The 12,963-nt window shown below is 35.4% G+C and overlaps 2 pseudogenes; both read right to left on the bottom strand.

Moving 5' to 3' along the window:
• Window positions 1–1,697: 1,697 nt before the first annotated feature.
• LOC122747125 lies at window positions 1,698–2,582 on the bottom strand (annotated as a pseudogene).
• A 6,973-nt stretch (window positions 2,583–9,555) lies between these two features.
• Window positions 9,556–12,513, bottom strand: LOC122747114 (annotated as a pseudogene).
• Between the last annotated feature and the right edge of the window lie 450 nt (window positions 12,514–12,963).

Raw genomic sequence — 12,963 nt, 5'->3', positions numbered from 1 at the left:
ATCAAAAGAACAAACATGAAATAAGATAGTAGACAGTTAAGAATGCATAATCAAAATTTCTAAAATAATAGGGATTCAGATAGAAATTGATTGATTTTGAAGCAAAAATAAGACCTGGAAGAAAATTTTAAAACTACAAAAACTCCTAGAAAATCACCTAAATTCTTAAGTAAACAAAACAACTTATTATGAAGACATTGTGCTTAGAATTGGTTTAAGAGAATTCTTTTCAAACCCAAACATGATGAATTAAAAAAAAAAAAAACAACTCTAACACCATAGTATAAGAAATAATTCAAGTAATTAAAAAAAACCCAAATTTAGAATACAATACTCCACAGAACCCACAGATTACAAAGCAATATCTCAAGCTTTAAATGACAAGGTAGGTAGTATTTTCATGTCAGAATGCCAGTGCTAACCACGCAAAAAATTTGCATTAATAAAGAGAAAAAAATTCTTTAGTTATGAAAAAAAAAACAATTTGGAGAAAGCAATATACTCAATATCTGTGAAAAGCCAAAGAAACAAGTGAAATAAGATCATCCAAAAAACAAAGAATATTTTTGATAAAATTTAGTAAATAATATGAACTTAATACTTAATGTGAAAATATGGATTTTTCAAGAAGCTGGAGGCTTTTGTTTCATTAAAATAAAAACAAAACACCCAAATCTAAAAGGCATGAAAAGGTGGTAGAAGAGGAGGGTATAATTCCCAACAGTTTCCCACAACTACTTGAAGAAAGATCAAAAAAGAGCACCAGGAAAGTCTAAGAACAATTTACAGGGGGTAATTTTTTCCCCTATGAATGATTGTAGATTAAGCTGATTAGGCAAGTGACCAGAAAAGGACTGCAAAATTTGGGTGGATGTTCTCTTCTGCCACTCTGACTCCAAGAAGAATTGCATGTAGAGAATAGGGGTGGGCTTTGAGCTTTGTAGTTCGATCTCTAATCAGAACAATTGATAATGTCAAAAGGCATGTGACCTGAGCAATGACTGTGGACAAGGGTGGGAAACAACAGTTCTGACACTGCCCCTACAGTCATCCAGCTAGCTGAGAGTAACTGATGTCAACAATTGTATATGTGAGGTCTACACAGTGGCAGGCTTTCAGTTGTGTTGCCTAGACCCACACTAGGTTCCGGAATTACATTTTTTTTTTACTTTTCATATTTACATTTTTTTTTTGTTATACAAGGTGAAAATTTTATGTATCCTTCACATTTTTAATGAGTTATTTAAACATTATACAAATTTGTACAATAATATTAACATTTCATTTGATTGTGTATATGTTTATTATTTAAACAGTACTCACATGATGTAAGGTATAATTTCACTTGGTGCATATTCTGCATTGTAAAGAAAGAAGTTAATTACGTGCTGTGTTCTTCAATTTCAGATTAATTCAAATGCTTTAGTAGTTACAAACTTGTGCTCTAAAAGTTTGTTTTGTTGACTTTTTTTCAGCTCAGAAGTCCTTTCTTTATTTAAGTAAATGCCAAATTATACTTTCATAATTGTTTATAAAATGAGTCATTTTCCACAATAAATTGATATAATTGTACACAAAAGAACTACTAAAAGTATTGGCCTTAATGGTAATATAAATCTGGACACAGAAGTTCTCAGTGGCTGAGAGGAAATTAAGTCAGTTTTACAAAAATCTATGAAATAACCCGAGTTTTAATGTTAAAGGCAATTCTGGTGGATTTTTAAAAATTTGATTAACTATGCTCCAGATTTTCTTCTTGATCAGGATGAACTATAGACTTGCTTTCAGATAAAGTATTGCTCATTTTTTCAAATGTTTTATTACTTATATTATCTTCTTCCACTTTACACAAATAAACACCAATAGGTCCCTTTGTGCTCTTTATGTGTACAGTCTTATGTTATACAGTCTTATTTAGGAGTTGGCACTTCTGATTTGGTTTCTTCTGGATTCCTGACTGCAAAAGCAATCTGTTCATTGAAAGCTTGAATACTATGGATATCTCGATAGGTCACATATACTAATCTTTCATTTTGGGGGGGGGGGTCATCTTTTAGTTCAAACAACTGCTGAGCACAATCCCTAATTGACTCATCCAAAGGTTTTTCCATTGCTGTTCAATCAGTAAGTTCACTGTGTATCTTCATTTGCTGGGGGTACTATTAATCCAATACCACCAACATATATAATCCACTGAAGATGTTTTTAAATCTTTTTTGTTTGATTCCAAATATTACATTGGTGATGTCATATACTCTTCCTTTCTGTACTCCCAATGTTGTTGCAACTTCATTTAAATCAAGAACTCCACCAAGAGAAGATTTGATGAAGATGGTGGAGGAAAGGCTGTGACTTTCTGAGCTCCCAACAAATCCATCCACATACCTCCAAAAATGTCATAAATACAACTCCTGGAGCAACAAAACCCACAAAAGAACAGAGTGAAACCATTCTCCAGCCAAATATGGCTTTAAAAAGTGGCAGAGAAGGTCTGCTATACTGCCATAAGAGAGGAGTGCAGCACAAGGTACAGATTCAGGCCCCGGCAGACCGTGCCTCCAGAGAATCGTAGTCTTCAGCATCAGCTGCTTCTTATGAAACTCAGCTCATGGACCAGTGAGGGGGTCCAGCACTTGGCCAGGGAGAAATAGTACTGGGTCTCTGCTGAGCAGAGGCAAAAGCACTGTGGTGTTACTTGGAAAGTGGATTTGAGTGGCAGTGGCCCAGTGCGGGAGGGGCACAGGCATGCCAAGCTTTTAACCATAGAGAATTAGATATCAGATTTCTGCTTCTGGGTTAAAGAGCAAGTAGGCCCATAGATAGTAACAGGCAAGATAGACTGAGAATGAGCCTCTCCTTAAATTGTACCACCTGGGACCCTCTGTAGCTTGGTACAGTGCATCCTGGCAGCAGTATTCCACATTAAGAAGGAGTTAAAAGCCAAGAAATAAGCAGGCAAGATGAGCAGGAAGAAAAAGCAGCAGGCCATTGAAAGTTTCTTTGGTGACAAGGTGGATCAAAATACACCCTCAGAAGAATATAACAAAGTCAAAGCTCCTAGATCCAAAGTGTCCAAGAAAAATATGAATTGATCTTAGGCCATGGAAGCACTCAAAAAGGACTTTGAAGATAAAATAAGAGAGGTAGAGGGAAAAGTAACAAATGTAGAGGAAAATATGGAAATAGAAATGAGAGTGATACAGGAGGGTCATGGGGAAAAAAAGTCAACAGCTTGAGAAGCCAAATTGTCCAAATGGAAAAGGAGGTACATAAACTCTCTGAGGAAAATCATTGCTTAAGAATTAGGATAGAGCAAATAGAAGCTAATGACTTTCTGAGAAATTAAGACATAATAAAGCAAATCCAAATGAATAAAAAATAGAGGGCAATATGAAATATCTCCTTGGTAAAACAGCTGACTTGGAAAGTAGATCCAGGAGAGATAATTTGAAAATCATTGGACTGCCTGAAAACCATGATCAAAAAAAAGAGCTTAGACATAATTTTCCAAGAAATTTTCAGGGAAAATTGCCCTGATATTCTAGAAGTAGAAGGTATAATAGAAATCAAAGGATTCTGCCAATCACCTCCAGAAAGAGGTCACAAAAGGAAAACTTTGAGGAATATGATAGCCAAATTTCAGAACCCCCAGGTTAAGAAGAAAATATTGCAAGCAGCTAGAAAAAAGGAATTCAAGTACTGTGGAGCTACAGTTAGGATAACCCAAGATCTAGCAGCTTCTACATTAGAGGACCAGAAGGCATGGGATATGATATTTTGGAGGGCAAAGGAACTGGGATTACAACCATGAATCACCTACCCAGTGAAACTGAGTATAATCTTTCAGTGGAAAAATAGGACTTCAATGAAAAAGAGGACTTTCAGGCATTTGTGATGAAAAGAGCTGAAATGAATAGAAAATTTGACTTTCAAATATAAGACCCTAGAGAGGCATAAAAAGGTAAACATGAAAAAGAAATCATGAGGGATATTATAAAATTAAACTGTTTATATTCCTACATGGGAAGATAATACTGCTAACTCATAAGAACTTTCTCAGTATTAGGGCAGCTGAAAGGAATACACTTAGAGGACACAGGTCTGAACTGAATATGAAGGGATGATTTCTGTAAAGCATTTTTTAAAAATTTGTCCTTGTTTTTTTTTGTTTTGTGGGGCAGGCATGGTGGGGTAGCTTATGTCTTGGGCTAGATGTGGGTTCAGTGATTCCTGGGACCAGAGCTGGTGCTTTGTCCATTATCACCTAGTTGACCCATGATGACATCTTTAAAATAAAGTTAAAGTGTAAGAGGAATGCACTGGAATAAAGGGAAATGGAGAGGTGGACTGTGGTAAAGTAGCTCACATAAAAGAAACAAGAAAAAGTTTATGGAGTGGAGGGGAAGAGGGGGAAGGAGCAGGGGAATGAGTGAGCCTTACTCTCATCAGAATTGACTCAAAGAAGGAATAACATACACACTCAAGTGGGTATAGTAATATATCTTGCCCTGAGGGAAAGTGGGAGGGGAAGGGGATAAGGAGGGAGAGGCAAAGGAAGGGAGGATAGCCTGGAGGAGGGGGCAGTAAAAAGCAGAACACTTGAGGAGGGATAGGGTGAAAAGATAAAAAATAGAATAAATATCAAGGGGAGGGAATAGGATGGAGGGTACAGTTAGCAATAGCAATTGTGAAAAAAATGATGAGCAGGATGTTATCAGAAGGATGTATGAAAATGCAAACCATCTACATAGAAAGAACTGATGGTATCTGAATACAGATAGATGTATAATTTTTTTGTTAGTTCCTCTTTCTAAAGAAATTTTGTTTGTTTTCTTTCACAATCTGACTAATATGAGGATGTTTTGCATGACTGTACATGTATAACTCATATTGAATTATTTGATTTCTTAGGGAGGGGTGAGGAAAGCGGGAGGAAAAGAATTTGGAATACAAAGTTTTAAAAACTCAATGAACAAGTTGAGGTATATATTAATGTAATATATATATATATGCAGGGATCTGTTTTTATTTGAATTTGATTCCACTGAAATCTAAAGCACTATCTGGTCATTACCCTCCTCCTCAAAATTTTGCAATCCAGGGGTCCCAGGGAGTCTGCCAGGAGGGTTCAGTGGGAGTTTTGGGGATGGGGCAAAATGTGGCTCTGGCTTAAGCCCAGTGAGCCTGGATCTGCCCCAGAGCCTAACCAGGAGGAAGAAGGAAATAAACAGCTAGCCAGGAGGATGTCTGGAAGCCCTAGGCCTTAGTACTGAGGTTAAGGAGACACAGACATCACCCTACCACAGACACAGAGACCACCTAAAAGAAACTAGTGTCTATGAGCCAAATCCATGATGCATGTGAAGAGCTTGCTGGCTTTTTTTTTTCTGTAGGCAGATCATATCATGGTAGAGGAGAAAAGGAAAATGCTCCAAAGGCAGAGGACCTGGCTTCAAATCCTATCTCTGATATTTATGATATATATGACTACACAAGACACAACTTCCTTGGCCTTCCTGACATCAAAAATAAAGTATGATACATGGCCATGAGAAAAGGACTAAGAGTGACAAAACCTTGCTATTATTTATCTTTGATTTATTCATTGAAAATTTATGAAACTCATCAAATGTTCTCTTTTTAAAAATTTACTTATTCATTTAAAATTTTCTCCATTACATGTAAAATTTTTTTTCACATTGATTTTTTAAAACTTTGTGTTCCAAATTGGGAGCTTTCTCTTTTTTTTTTCTTTTTTTTTCCTGGGCAGTGAAGTTTAAGAGACTTACCCAGGGTCACACAGCTAGTAAGTTTCAATTATCTGAGGTCAAATTTGAACTCATGTCCTCCTGAAACCAGGATGGGTGCTTCATCCACTGAGCCACCTATCTGCTCCCTCACTTTCTTTTCCTAAAAGAGGATTAAGTATTTCATTTCCTTTTATTTATTCTGGACAATTTATATTTTGTAAATATTTGTCCTTTTCACTTTGACTGTCAGATTCATTGGCTTACAGTTGGGCAAAATAATTCCTAATTATTGGTTTAACTTCTTCCTCATTGGTGGTGAATTCACTGTTTTCATTTTTGATACTGGTAATTTGCTTTTCTTCTTTTTAAAAATCAAATTAACCAATCATTTATCTGTTTCATTGTTTTTTTTTTCATAAAACCAGTTAGTTTTCTTTCTTAGCTCAGTAGTTTTTAAAATTTCAATCTTATTAATCTTTCCTTTTTGAGAATTTCTAATTTGCTATTTAATTAGTGATTTTTATTTTGCTCTTTTCTATGTTTTTTTTTAGTTTCATACCCCATTCTTTGATTTGCTCTTGCTCTGTCTTATTCATGTAAATATTTATTGATACAAAATTTGTCCTAAGGACTTCTTTGGCTGTGTCCCATAAATTTTGATATGTTATCTCAATCTTGTTGTTCTTTTTGCTAAAATTATTGATTAGTTCTATGAATCATTTGTTTGACCCACTTATTCTTTAGGATTTGATTAATCTTTTTTCCTTTAATCTATTTTTTCATGGCCCTTTATTACATGTATTTTTTTTATTGCATCATGATCTGAAATAGTGTCCTCATCTCCCATCTAACTTCCCTGGTATATAAAAGGCTTCTCTTTCTCACCAGAAACTCGGATAATTCTCTGGCTGTGCTAGTGAAGAGTGAGCCATGCGTACCATGCCCAGGGCTCAAGGGGCTCATGCCCCACTACTGCATGCCTGGGTTCTCTGCATAGGCACTGCTCCATTCCTGGCCTGTGGTTTTCATCTTCACAGCTTAGCCTGGCTCCAAGTCCCCTGCAGCTGAAACAGAAGGGGAGGGGTGGCTCCATTTGGGGAGCCTGAGGCTAATTTTAGCTTATACTATATACTTCTATTTTATGGGTGCATTCATACCTTTCACATTCACAGTTCTGATTACTAACTGCATTTTTCCATCCTCTTTTCTTCCATTTATCTTGCTCTCTTTTTATTCTCTCTCACCTTTCGCATCTGTTTTGCTTCTACCCCCTGCCTTTTACCACCATGCCCTTCTTTTGTTCCATTCACCTCCTTCTTCCCTGTTGGGTAGGATAGATTTCTCTCTCTCTCTGTCTCTGTCTGTCTCTGTCTGTCTCTCTCTCTCTCTCTCTCTCTCTCTCTCTCTCTCTCTCTCTCTCTCTTTCTCTCTCTCTCAACACACATACACACACACACAATCTTTAAACCAATGCAGATTTGAGTCGGGTTCAAGCATTGCCTTCCCCCACCATTTTCCCTATAAACTGGAAAATCTCTTCCTTGTGAACCTCTTTTATGTGAAATGATTTTGTTCATTCTCCCTCTTCATTCCCCCTTCTCACAGTGTATCTCTCTCACTTTTTTTTTTTTAACATCATACCCACATAATCATCTTATTCCCGCACCCTTTCTATGTTAAATCCTTTTCAGGATCTTAACAATGGTAAAGTTCTCAGAAGATAAATGTCTTCTCTTCATAAATACAAAGGTAAAGAGTTTAACCTTTATGAGTACCCTATAATTTATCTTTCATGTTTTCCTTTCTATGCTTCTTTTGAGAGTTGTATTTGAGAGTCACATTTTTCTTCACCTCTGATCTTTTCATCAGGTATACTTAAAAGTCCTCTAATTAAATATCTGTTTTTTTCCCCTCAAAGTGTTAGACTGTTTTGCTGTGTTGGTTCTTCTTGCTTGCAGTCTTCCTATTTTACCTTCTGAAATATGACATTTCAAACCAACACCCTCTAATCATTTAATGTTGAAGCTACTAAATCTTATTTGATCCTGACTGTAGCTCCATAATATTGAATGATTTCTTTATGGCTACTTGCAGTATTTTCTCTTTGATGTGGAAGCTTTGGAATTTGGTTTTTAAATTCCTGGAAGGTTTAATTTGGGATTTTATTCAGATGTTGATCAGTGGATTCTTTCAAATTCTATTTTATCATTGGGTTCAAGGATATCAGGGTACTTTTCCTTGACAATTTCTTGAAATATGATGTCCAGGCTTTTCATTTGAACATAGACTTCAGGTAATCCAGTAATTCTTAAAGTATTTCACTTTGGTCTATTTTTTCTCTGTTTTTTAAAAATTTTTTCTCTGTTTTTACTTAAAAATTATTCACATTTTCTTATATTTTTCATAGTTTTGATTTTGTTCTTATTGGCTCATGGACTCATTAGCTTCCATTTGCCCAGTTCTAATTTTTTAGGCATTATTTTCTTCAGTGAACTTTTGTGCCTCTTATTTTCCATTAGAAGAATTCTTCTTCTTAAGGAATTATTTTCATCATTGGATTTTTTTTTATCAGTTTTTCAATTTGGCTAATTTTTCATGCACTCTTTTACCAAGCTACTAAATGGCTTTTCACAGTTTTCTTCCTTTGCTTTCATTTTTCAAACCTAATTTTTCCTCTGCAGCTCTTATTTGATTTTGAAAACAATTTATTAATCTCTTCTAGGAATTCTTGTTGGGCTCATATCTAATTCACATTTTCTTTTGAGATCTTTCTTGTATTCCTTTTTACTTTATTTTCTTCTTTTGGGTTTTTTTCCTTGATCTTCCTTGTCATTGTTTTAGCTTATTAAGGCTAGGCTATCTCTCTCTCTCTCTCCTTACTTTCTCATCCTATGTATTGATTTGGAACTTTTTGTTAATGTTCAGTTTTATTCCCCATAGGGACCAGAATGGGGTGGGATGGGGCGTGTGTGTGTGTGTGTGTGTGTGTGTGTGTGTGTGTATGTAAGAGTGCTGTCTCAAGTTTCACGCTCTTTTGAACTGCTGTTTTTCAGAATTCATTCTGGGGATTTAGAAGTTTTCAGTGTTTCCCAGGTGGTATGATCTGGAGACAGGTGGGGTCACTGCTCTTCTGGTCTCCAATCTGGTCCTTACCTAAAAAGGACCTTATGGAGCCTTGGGATTACAGTTGATATTGTTCTTCAGAGCCCCTATTCCTTTCAGACCAGAAACAATATTCTTCCTTAGGTCACTGATCCCTTGGAGCCAGTAATGATGTTGTCCCTCATAGCTTCCACTTCTTACTTTTTTAAGTTTTATTGGTATCTTTTTTCACATCAGCCATTTTGAGAGATGTTCTCTTCCCATCCTCCAGCGAGCCTTCCCATGTAACAAAGAGAAGCAGTTAGGTAAAACTAATAGAGCTACATCTTCTAACATTTTATGCAACATTCATATCCAGGGTACCCTAATCCAAGGAAAGAGAAAGGCATTTATGGCTTGTTCAATTTCACTTTAAAAGATTTTATTTGTTTAAGCTACTGATTTCTTATTTTGTATATTTTGTGTTTTTGTAGGGTAATTTTTTGTTCAAAAAGTTATTGTAATGGGGCAACTAGGTGGTACAGTGGATAAAGCACCAGCCCTGGATTCAAGACAACCTGAATGCAAATCTGGCCTCAGATACTTGACACTAGCTGTGTGACCCTGGGCAAGTCACTTAACCCTCATTGCCCCACAAAGAAAAAAAATTGTATTTTAACATTCCAATTTGATTGAAACCCTACAAATTTTTATCTGTATTCATTTAGCCACTGCTCTGCTTAGCTGCCAATCTCATGTCTCCCTCTTCAGCAATTATAAGGTGGAAACCCTTTCCTCAGGGAAGAGAGATCCAAGGCTTATTGCCTTTGCCAATAACAAAAATGTTTGACAGCCTAGTGGCAAAACTATTGCCATTGGCATCTTTAACATGGACAACATCAAAAGAACCAGGTTGTTTCTTCCTGTTGGTGATCATAACAATTCTACCCAAGTTAGCTATACTGGTCACCATACTTAGGTTACCAGTATCACACTTGATAAAATCAGTGATCTTGCCAGCTTCTAAATCAATCTGAACTGTATCATTGACTTTGATGAGAGGATCTGGTTAATGGATAGTACAGGCATGATGGATTACCAAGTGGGGAATACCTTTTGTATCCACAAAGATCTTTCTTACTTTGCACAATTTATATTTAGCTTCCTCAGCTGTGATACAATGGACAGCAAAGAGTCCATTTTTGTCATAAACTATATCTTGTGTTATAAACTAGATTTTGTGTCATAAATTAGTTCTTGTGTTATCCTGACTCTGGCTCCACAGTACTTGAATTGATTCTTTCTGGCTGCTTGCAAAATTTTCTCCTTACCCTGGCGGTTCTGGAATTTGGCTATGATATTCCTGGAGGTTTTCATTTTGGGATCTCGTTCAGGAGATGATTAGTGGATTCTTTCAATTTTTATTTTACCTTTTGCTTATAGAATATCATGAAAATTTTCCCTGACAATTTCTTGAAGATGATGTCCGAGCTCTTTTTTTGATAATGGCTTTCAGGTAATCCAATAATTTTCAAATTATCTCTCTGTTATCTATTTTCCAGGTCAGTTGTTTTTCCAAGGAGATATTTTACTTTGCCTTCTTTTTAAAAAAAAATTCTTTTGGTTTTGCTTTATTGTGTCTTGATTTCTCACATTCATTAGCTTCCATTTTCTCAATCCTAATTCTTAAGTAAATATTTTCTTCACGGAGCTTTTATATATCCTTTTCCACTTGGCTTTTTAAACTGTTGACTTTTTTTTTTCATGACCCTCCTACATCACTGTCATTTCTTTTTCTTTTTTCACCTCTACCTCTCTTACCTTATCTTCAAAGTATTTTTGAGTGCTTCCATGAACTGAGACCAATTCATATTTTTCTTGAAAGCTTAGGATGTAGGATCTTTGACTTTATTATCTCTTTTGAGAGAATTTTGACCTTCCTTCTCACCAAGAAGCTTTCTAGGGTCTGTATTTTTTTCTGTCTGCTCATTTTGCCAAGCTATTTCTTGACTCTTAACTCCTTCTTAAAGTGGGGCACTGCTTCCAGGCACACTGTCCCAAGCTTCAGAAGGTCCCAGCTGCTATGATTTAAGGAGAGGCACATTCTAGATTCCCTGGGCCTCTGCTCTGGTCTGGAAGCAGCCACAGACATGGTTGCCTTCTGACCTGGAAGAGAATCCTATTCCACTGTGTCTGCAAGCTCTGGAGTGCCTGCACCCCTCCCCCACTGTGGGCTGCCATCACTTAAGACTTCTTTTCTCTAAGCACAACAACACAACAGAGTTCTGCCTATGTGCCAACAGAAAGCCCTGCAATCTCCCACCAGCCAACCACTCCAACCCCTCATCAAACTGTGAGCTGAGTTCCAGAAGGACCAGCTGCCTCAGCAGATTCCAAGGCTCCAGAAGTCTTATTCTCTGGGACTCGGTCTGCATGGTAAAAATGAGAGGTTGAAAGAAATTTACTATAATTTAAATGATGCCAAAAAATTGAAGTTTTAGTTATGATACTAGATAAAGAGATGATGGAAATATGTGGTTTTGGAAGAAACTATGAAACATCATGCTTAAATTAATTATATCAAATCGATTGTTGTTATTATTATTATTATTAGATTTATATACATCAAAAGATATGTTCTTAATATGTAAAAGGAAAACTAACTGAATTACTAAAATATATAAATAGTTAATGAAAGCTTTCTTGGAAACTTTAATATTCCTCTCTTAGAGATAAATAAATCTAACAGAAAGATCACCTGAATAGATATTTGAAGAGATAAAAGCCTTTACAAAGATTTATGACAGCTTCCAAACATTATTAAAGAAAATTATTACTTCTCAGCAACCCATCATATCTTTACACAAATAGGCTAAATGTTGATAAATAAAAATTACTTAAAAATTAAAATTCATATAAACATTAATAAAATGCATGCACATATTTAACTCTAGTTTATAGACCAGAAAACACTAAAATAGTAATTCATATATGACACACAAAAACATATTACCTATATAGAGAATAATAATCAATTAGTCAAAGAACAAATCATAGAAATAATTAAGAATCATATAAAAGAAAATACTAATAATGAAATAGCTCCTAAGTGTTTTGGGAGGTAATTTCCAATGCATCCATTAGAAGAAAAAGTATGTTTCTTTAAACATATATTAACAAAATAGAAAAAAGAGAGAAATTATGAACTGAGAAAGAGAGCATGGTATAATCAAAGATTGACCTGAAAATCGAGGTTCAGGTCTTGACTCTGACACAATCAAAATGGATGAACGTGGTCAATTCATTTAACTTCCCAGGGACTTAGCTATTTTTCTAAGACTTGTGAAGAATAGTTGCTGATCTTCTTTAAAGAAAAATTTTTTTTTCTATTTAGAGTGAACTGAATTCACAGATCTGAACCAAATAGGCATAAAAAAGAAAAAAAATGATATTTTAATTATTTTCAAAGACTAAAATAAAATCAACAAACTTAAAATAAGCAGAGCAAGAAATCCTGAAGAATAGAGAAAATTGAAAATAGAAATGATAGTAAGACAAAGCATTTGTTTTTCTCTATTCATATTTTAACTTTCCAGGCATCTAAGACACAAAAAATGCATATATCATCTATGTATGATTTGCTTTTGTGTCCTAAGTTACCTTCATAATCAGTTATTCCCATTACCTCTTTCTGTCTGCTATGTAAAGCACTTTGACAAATCCTGTTTATTTAATTGCTGTGTACGTTGGGTTAGAAGCCATTAAAATGGAACTCCTGCTTCTTTTGTCTTGAGAGCCTGCTCTACTTCATATAGTCAGTTTTATATTTTGAATTGTTCTGCAGAAAACCAGAGTCCAGTTACCCTTAAATTTTGCCTAATGGTCTTCTTATAGGTTTTCAGTGGGGTTTCACAAATTTCATTTTAAGTTTTTAGAATGGAATGACAAAGAGGACAATCAAATCCTGAATTCAGACCAAAAGATGCAGCAGGTCTTGGTTGCTGGGCAATCAACACTAATTGAGTTTTTCAAGTTGCAAAAGCCCATATAATAGTCAAGGCCAGGTTTTCTTATGTAGCCATGTATTGTATATACAAACATTTTTTTCCTCTCTTAACTTATTATTGCTGTT

The sequence above is a fragment of the Dromiciops gliroides genome, chromosome 1, assembly GCF_019393635.1.
Source record: "Dromiciops gliroides isolate mDroGli1 chromosome 1, mDroGli1.pri, whole genome shotgun sequence".
Taxonomy (NCBI): domain Eukaryota; kingdom Metazoa; phylum Chordata; class Mammalia; order Microbiotheria; family Microbiotheriidae; genus Dromiciops; species Dromiciops gliroides.
The sequence above is the reverse complement of the archived record's forward strand: the minus strand, read 5'-3'. Positions and strand labels throughout refer to the sequence as shown.